The sequence below is a fragment of the Apium graveolens genome, chromosome 5, assembly GCF_009905375.1.
Source record: "Apium graveolens cultivar Ventura chromosome 5, ASM990537v1, whole genome shotgun sequence".
Lineage (NCBI taxonomy): Eukaryota > Viridiplantae > Streptophyta > Magnoliopsida > Apiales > Apiaceae > Apium > Apium graveolens.
In genome coordinates, this window is record NC_133651.1 from 308415170 (window position 1) to 308424038 (window position 8869).

The window sequence follows — 8869 nt, forward strand, 5'->3', positions numbered from 1 at the left end:
CGGCCTCAAGAAGCTTCTCACCAGAAGAGATGAATAGGAGGTCAGGAGGAGTGATTCAGTTCCTCGACCACTCAAGGGCAAGGCCCGGGATGCCGAATACGGAGTCGCTGGAAGAGATACCCCATCCCGGCTCAAAAGGGGTCCTGTCACTCCCGTCAAAATCTTTGGTTCTCTTCTGACCAGATCCCAACGCCTCAAGGAATGCAGGAACCTTAGGAATATGGTTGGCCTTTTTATTTGCATCTCTGGCCATCTTGCCCGTAACAGCATCGCTCGGCTTGGCTTTGGCATCGAGAGCCTCTACAGCTGAAATAAGAAGAAAAGAAAGCAGATATTAAAATAAACTTGCACAAAGTTAAGGAGAAACAAAGATAAATAACCTCAATAGATAGGGAACTAAGGCCAGCTCCACAAGCTTGACTTCTGTTATGAACTCCCAATAAGGGGTTACCCCATCATCTTTAGTGAGTAGATCTCTGGCTAGAAGCTCGGCATCAGAAAGGTTGAGAATTAAGTGAGAACTATCAACTGGGCTGCTAAAGTCACATCGGAAGTATGCCCCCCAGTCTCCATCCTTCCACCCAACGACCACAAACTTCTTGTTTCCCTTGTGGTTCAAGTCATTGAGAAAACTGGTGTTCAACATATGAGGAATGTGGACTCTGTGTTGTATCACAACCTAGACAGGCTGATTCAAAAGAGAAGGCTTCATCATGAAGATAATACGGAACATCGTCACACTTAAGGGGATGCCTAAGTCAAGACATCACACTATGAATCAAATTATAAAAGACCACTCATTAGGTAGAGCTGGCATGGATGAATCTTGAGTTTAGCTAGAAGTCTCAGAATGAAAGGGTGCAGGGGAAACCTTAGCCCGGACTTAAGGGCCGCCTTGAATAGAAATAGCCTTTGGTGGCAAAGGTTACAAGCCCTCTCACTTGGCTTAGCTTTACGAAACCTTAAGCAGTCGGGCCAGGAGTAAATTGACTTAATCTCCTCGACATCCTTCTCACGGAGCATACTTCTGTGATGAAACGCGTCGAAATGGACGGTACTAGGGTACTCGTCTGCCCTCCCATCTAACATACTCTTTAGACTGTTCTAACAACGGTCAATTGAGAAGGGGGAAATATGAGCTATACCTTGGAGGGAGCAGAGAGTGGCCCTCTTGTGTAGAGCTTCCTTTTGAGAAAAAGAGGACTTGCTAGGACCTTGTTCGCCACACATTCCTGAAGAGCTTGGAGAAAGATACAAGCTTGAGAGAGTTTGAGAATTTGAGAAGGTAAGGAATGAAGGTGTGAATAAAAATGAGCACTTATCATCTTCTTTTATAGAAAAAAGGTCACCTGCTACATCAGGTCATAAGTCTGCCTAATTCGCGCTAGCAGGTACCTCCCTAAAATAACACCGGAAATGATGAAGAAGAGCGATAGAAAGGCAAGAAAGGACGACATAATAAACGAGAAAAGCGATGCATGACATCGCTTATCGTATCAGTCTTCCAAAAAAAGCCTGGCTGAAACCAAATACAAGTCATTAGTCTTAACTAAAGGACAATTATGTTAATCACCATGATTAGAAAAATTAATGAAAATTAAGACAAGATTATCTCTTCAGCTGAACTCACGAGTACGAGAACAAAACGTTCTCCTCCATATCAAAGCCATAATGGCCATAATTTGCATACAGGGAAGCTCCGGCCAACCAGCCAACAAACTGAGGCCTTTTAGCCTACCAGGAGCCTCCGTATCAGAGCCGTGATGGCCATCATTTGCATGCGGGGAAGCTCTGGCCGAACAGCCAATAAATTGAGGCATTTTGGCCTACCAAGAGCCTTCGTATCAGAGCCATGACAGGCACAACTTACGTGTGGGGCACTCTCGGCCGACCAGCCCACAAATGGGGGGCATATGGCCGACCAGAAGCCTCTGTGGGAGAGCCGTGACGGCCACAACTTATGTGCGGGGCACTCCCGGCCGACCAGCCCACAAATGGGGGGCATATGGCTGACTAGAAGCCTCTGTAGGAGAGCCGTGATGACCCCAACTTATATGCAGAGTACTCCTGGCCGACTAGCTCAAAAATAGGGGGTGTATGGCCGACCAGAAGCCTTTGTAGGAGATCCATGACGGCCACAACTTTCCCCCGGGGCACTACCAGCCGACCAGCCCTCAAGTTGAGGCCTTTTGGCCGACCAGAAGCCTTTGTAGGAGAGCCATGACGGCCACAACTTGCCCCCGGGGCACTGCCAGCCGACCAGCCCTCAAGTTGAGGCCTTTTGGCCGACCAGAAACTCCTGTAGGAGAACCATAAGGCCTTCAAAAGTTGTTCCGGAGACCCTCTTGAGAGGTCCTTAGGAAATTTCTCGAAAACCATAACTCTCAGCAAAACCAAGTTTTGTGAAGACTGGAACGTCCACGAAAATGAGCTTGTTGGAGTATAGAACATCCTATGAAGGAGGTTTGGACAAATTCGATGGAGTATAAGACTTTCTATATATACAAGTTCAATAGAACACAGAACATTCAGCAAGAACGAGTACATAACGTCCGCTAGAATGAGTACAGAACGTTCACCGAAACAGTCGTAACAGAGCCCTGCGGAACTTAAAGGCAACCATGAAGTTAATTCCATGGACAACCATCAGAAGCAAAGGCATGAAAAGGTATGTAGAAACCGTGAACTCTTAGTGAGAAGTTCAAAAAAAAAGTTAGGGGCAGGAACCCCTGGGCAACCACCAAAAGGCCGACCAGGAGGTTCTCCTCAAAGTGGCCGAGTAGCCCACATTTAAGGGCATGAGGCCGAGCAGAGCCTCCTGTAGAGTCCTGCTACAAGTGGTTCTGCACAACCCCGGTAACCCCTTTTGACAAATTTCGAAAAAAATGAAAAAAAAATCAGAAAAGTTTTGAAATTTTTTTAAATTTTAAGGTTTTAAGATTAAGGCCAGATTAGGGCCATTTAGTGAAATTAAGCCTAGATTAGGGCTAATTAGTGTATATTAGGCGTAATTAACCCAAATTATGGGGAATTAGTGATTTTTGTGATGAAATTAGCCCAGATTATGGTCATTTAACCCAGTCACTCTTATAATTAGTGTGAATTAGGGATAATTAGTGTCTTATACATACTGATTAGTCTTAATTAGCCCCGATTAGGGCCGATTAGCCTCTATTAAGGCCAATTAGTGCATTCTAGCTTAAAATTAGGCTCTTTTAAGCCTAATTAGCAACTTGTGCATGGAAATTAGCCCATATTAGGGCCGATTAGCCCAGATTAGGGACAGTTAGCAGCTTTCACCTTATAATTAACCTTGTCGAAGGTTAAGGGGTGATAAACGCTCGGTTTTTAGCCCCGGATAGGGCCGTTTAGTGTTAAACACTATTCAAATAGCCTGTGCAAAGGCCTTAAGTGTGTGTACTTGCACTAATAAGTCGTTGTAAATATGTAGGTTGCTCCACACTTTACAATAAAACTACGATACCCATGAAAGGCTGACACACATGAAGGGCCGATACCAATGAAGGGCCGATACCCATGAAGGGCCGATACCCAAGAATGGCCGAAAGTACCCCGAGTCGCGAATAGACCATTACAACTTCCACGAAAACTCGAGCAGTATTCATGGAAGTTGGGGGGCAAATGATATGGATAGAAAATACATCCTAAAGACACATTTAATGTCGCATTAATTACACTTGGGCTTCTTGTCTGAAGTCCAGTATAGACATGTCTGGTCCAAGCTCGTAGTAAGATCAAGACAGCCCATTTAGGCAAGGCCCACCAGCTCAGGTCGTCAAGGTCCAAGAACACAAATTGTTCAAGGACTAGGCTCAATACGGCTGAAAGAGTAGAGACATATGGTCTAAACAGACTCAAAGTCCTACACAGAAGGTTCTAGAGCTCCTTCCTAAATAGGACTCATAATCACCATCTAAGTTGGAGACTTATTAACCAAGTCTCCCAACAAAAGTCTAACACTGGACTCACCTCTATATAAAGGGCTCTACCCCTCAACCTAGAACTACGTTTTTGGCTTGATTCTCTACAACACATAGATGCGTATGCATCTTGCAAGGATCGATAGTCCTGAACGCAAGAGCGACCATTAAACCTCGAAGCTCACCAACCCTAGCATTGAAAACTAACACACTCAGGTTTTTGTTCCACAACAATCGTGTACTATAAAACAGGTACCATAAAAAACTTTCAATGTTTTGTCTTTTATATAATAGTAATATATATATATAATTTATAAATTAATTTACATACATTATGTAAAACTAAGTTTTAACTAAAGTCAAAATACATTATTATAGTAAAATCCTCGAAACAGTTTGATGTCAGATAAAGAAGCTACTGCAATTATATACTCAAAATACTTGCAAGGATATGTCTTTTTTTAAATGAACTTTGTTTAAATCATAATAGTAGTATGATTTTTTATTTTTTTAAATAGCGAGTGATGTATAATCTTTTGAACTTTTATATACTCTTTCTACAACTCATCAAGAACTTTATGTTCGATTGTCAATTTTTTTTATTCCGGTCTTCTAGTCATACTCCCATGTGAAAAATAATTTCATTTTCGAATTACATTTTAGAATTTTCATTGGTCATGTATTAATGTTAGATTTTAATTTTCTATTCTTATTTGGGAATCGAACCATGATAAGGGGGTTTGACCCAACCTGAACCAACCCGATCCAACCCAATATATAAATAATAGGATTGGGTCAAAAGTATAGTTTTATGTTGACCCGTTAAAATTTTTACAAACCCAGGTAAGTGTGCTGGGTCATTTTTATCCTCTAAACCGTCCAGCGGGTTCACCCATATCACCTATGCATCATCAGAAGAGAAAGCAAAGAAAAGGCTAAAAGAAAAGGAGTAAAATGTTAAATTGTAATGGTCTTATATTTAGGAATTTTTAATATGATCATAAATAGTAATTTATTGGCTCAAAGTTTGTTAGTGCTCGATTCTTAATCTATGTGTGTAATGATAACACATATTTGGCATAAGATTTTGATTAAAACAAAGTTCATGCTACAATCTTTTAAGTACTCTTTTTTAAAATATTTTTTGAACAATTTTAAATTTTATTTAATATCATGTTAATAATAGTACATATAATTTATAACTTATATTTAGGGTTCAATTTAAAACCATTTTAGCATTGAAATTTTAAAACTATAATTTTTCATGATGGCGGTCGTAATTGGCCTATTTTGTTGTAGTGATGTGGTGGAAATATTTCATGTAATTTTTTTGTCTATAAATGAATTTTTGCATAACTTTTTTTTTAAACTGTCATGAGAATAAAATCAATGGTGTCATATTGGTTCAAAAAAAATTAATAGAAAACTTTTAACACTAGAATTGCTTAAATACATTATATATGATTATATCATATGGGGCTAAACAATTATAGCATCTTTCTCTACCAAGGTAGTTTGCTTTGCTTATTGATATTAACCATTAATTAACAAGACACTTACATACATGTAGATTGTAATGAGTTTTTCAATAAGGAATTGGTTCAATAAGTAGAAGTTACATAGTTAATATTGGGAAACTGGTAATATTTTCTATGTTTAATAACTCTAGAATGTGATCAACATAGGCATTATCAATCATCACAATTCTTGATAAAACTAAACATATGTAAAGAAAACCAAATTGTTGAAAAAAAGTTGACATATATATGTACAAGTTGCAACCTGAAGACATGAGGGTTAAACAATCACAAAGAATTTGCAGAGTGAACTTGGAAGTGGTAGGCATCAATGAGCTTGATGGTAGTAGCAGACTAATATTCCGAAATTAGTTCCTGTAACAACATCAACCATCCTAATTAAATTTCAAATTTGATCGATCAGTTGCAGAAGCTCATACATAAAGCACATGTATTTCATAAAGAGTACTATTAAGGGAGAGTGAGAGAGAGGGAGAGAGGGAGAGAGAGAGAGAGAAGGAGAGAGAGAGCGGGAGAGAGAGAGAGAGATTTGTTCTGAAGTGCATGTACAGGAGATAAATGTGATTGTGTTTTGTGTTTTTACAATACCTGACAAAAAAGAAACCTCAGGAACCGAACTATATTTAGCAAAGCTTCAAGTGCCTGAAATAAAATATGAGCAGAGAATTAAAATATGAAGCAAACAAAAAGAAAGAAATGGAGTGCTTGATGGCTATGCAAGAATGAGAACAGAGGGGTTACATTTATATGTATGTAGTCACGTACACATGTATATTCCGTCAAATCTTACTATTTTTTTTAACACTCCCGTCTCATCCAGGATTTGAGATTTAGAATCCTAATAATATATATAGTGTTGTAAGATCCCTACTAAAAGATCGTTGTTAGTTAAGTAATAACAGTACCTTTTTAGTTGATCCTTTAATCTGGATAAACTACCAACCATTCTAAATAATTTTTCTATCTTCATATTAGCAAGAAAGTCTAACACGTGACTATAAATTCAGAATTTATAGGCACATTGATATAAATTTATGATTTTTTCTAATTTTCTTTAATGGACGGAGGCAGCACATGAAAAATATATAATCAATACTACAAGTTGGTTACAATATTTTTTACTTTTCAATTTTGTCTCAGCTTTTATGTAATTTGTATTATGTGTTGGAATATTTGAATCTGATATTTTGTGTATTAAGTTAAAAACGTGTTCAAGAAATTTGGCAACCACAATTATGTTATGACAATTACAGAGCACATGTGAAATCTAAGTAGGGATTTATAAAATAAATTTCAGAAGGAAAGCGAACCATGATAACAACATATTTCCTAAGAGATATGACCAATGTTTATTATTACTAATAATTTTTGCAATACAACATGTCATATGGGTACGTATGTGTGTGCATGATGGCGTACTCACCATTGATCATGTCCGAAAACCCCATGCTTTCCTGAATGATTGAAAGGGAAATCAGAGGACACAAACATTTTTTACTAGTAACAGAAGGTAACAAGAACATGAAAATATGAAGTTTGCATTTCCATATAATGTTCCCTAATAGCTAGCTACATATTACGACTTTGACCACATATATGTCTTCCTTATACTATCACACTTATTAATTTTTAGTATAAAGATCAATTAAAGGTATCCCTAGATTCTTTTTTGTTGTTTATTTCTACGAACTTGATCTAGCAATCAATCCTAACTTCAGTTTACTAAGGGAGTTTTAAATTTTGTTTTTTTACTTTTATTTAAACATGAATTTTTTTTAAATTTGTTTTGTCGTACTTGGCATCTTCCATTCTCCCGCATTGTTTAGTAAAGGATCAAGAAACAAGTTTGAGAAATATTTTTTTCAGCATTCAAGAAATGCAAGAGTGACATTTCGTCATAATTCATTTCTATTCGTCCTAATGCAAATTTTTGGTCAATTTTTATATTGGGCAAAATTATATAGAAAATATTGTCCAAAAAATATAGAATAATTGTGTATATATAACTAACATCATTCCTTTTCTCATTATAATGATCCACCCAACCGTCATCTTGCTCACTATCTTCTTGTCTCCCTGAGGTAATTATCTAATTCGGTGGCTTGTCTATTGGAGTATTTTCACGAGTAGAAAACATAATGAAAGGATTACATTGATCAATTATCTCTTGTCAATAAAAATGAAAATAAAGCATATTCTTAATTAATTTATAATTGTTCCTTAGTTTAATATTATTCTTAACAAGCCAAGATGAGCTACCGCAAAAATATGTATCAACCTCAAGTTTCTAAAATAATAGAGCCATACACGATCTTTCATGAAATGAAAATAAGCCAATACATATTTGTGTCGTTAACGAACAGCTTGTGAAAAATAATATTTATTATCTAAAAAAAGTTCAAACCCGCCCACTAGAACCACTATAATTATCACTTTCAACACAACTGAAAAAGCTTAAATTTGAATTTATTATTCTCAAATGATTTATGGATTACATATTTAAGTGTAATTTTAAACTTAAAATATTAATAATCGGGATATATGTCAAATTTTTTAGATTTAACTAGCCAAGTTCAAGTCTAATGATCTCGTGTCGAGCTCAAGCCACACATGCTAATAGCTCGGCCTGAGCTCGTTAGCTTAACCCACACATTCTTATATTCGAGTTCGAGTTCCTAATAAACCATGTCGTTATCAGGCCAGTTTGTTCACCATTTACACATTTATAGCCAACTCTATTTGTAATAATTCAGGTTCAATATATTGGCATGGAATTGGTAGCGTGTACATACGAGGGTACATGTAAGGGTACATATAAGAGCAACATAATAAAAACATCTAAAGTGTAGTGTTGAAAATTTTGGCATAAATGAAAAATATATATGAAGGAGTATTACCGATAGGTAAACCATGGTGGAGAGACATCCATCTTTTCTGGAGCATTTACTTCATTGTTTACTGCAAATAATTCATAAACATATAAGTAAATATGTATTGGTCACTTGAGCAATAAAGATTTTTAAATCATGCTGGAATACTGAATATTTACTATGTTATGTGTATTTTGGGGAGAAAACTCATATCAAATTGGGGTAAGGATCATGTTCAGTAATCACGTAAGGTTGATCCAAATCTCGTTACACCAATATCCAAAATTGATGTCATTAAGTCACTTGACACAGTTGATGGATATTTGAAAATGAATTAGAAATCGAACAAAATAAATAATATGCTATGTATAAATAAATATTCAGATTTTCGACTAAGTTCGAATATGGATTCATTTTTTATTTAGGAGCAAAATAAATGTGAACTAAATCCTTTTCGGTTTGATAAAAATATAAATTCAGAAATTTGGTTTCAATTACACCTAACCGAGGCAATCAAAAT

At 36.7% G+C, this 8869-nt stretch overlaps 1 long non-coding RNA gene across 1 annotated transcript; it reads right to left on the reverse strand.

Annotated features, from left to right (window-relative positions):
• Nucleotides 1-5654: 5654 nt before the first annotated feature.
• On the reverse strand, nucleotides 5655-8413 carry LOC141725054 (uncharacterized). The gene is made up of 4 exons (XR_012576988.1): nucleotides 8377-8413; nucleotides 6903-6933; nucleotides 6068-6121; nucleotides 5655-5833 (listed from the first exon to the last, which is right to left on the reverse strand). It is a non-coding gene; the product is annotated as an uncharacterized LOC141725054 (long non-coding RNA).
• Nucleotides 8414-8869: the final 456 nt, after the last annotated feature.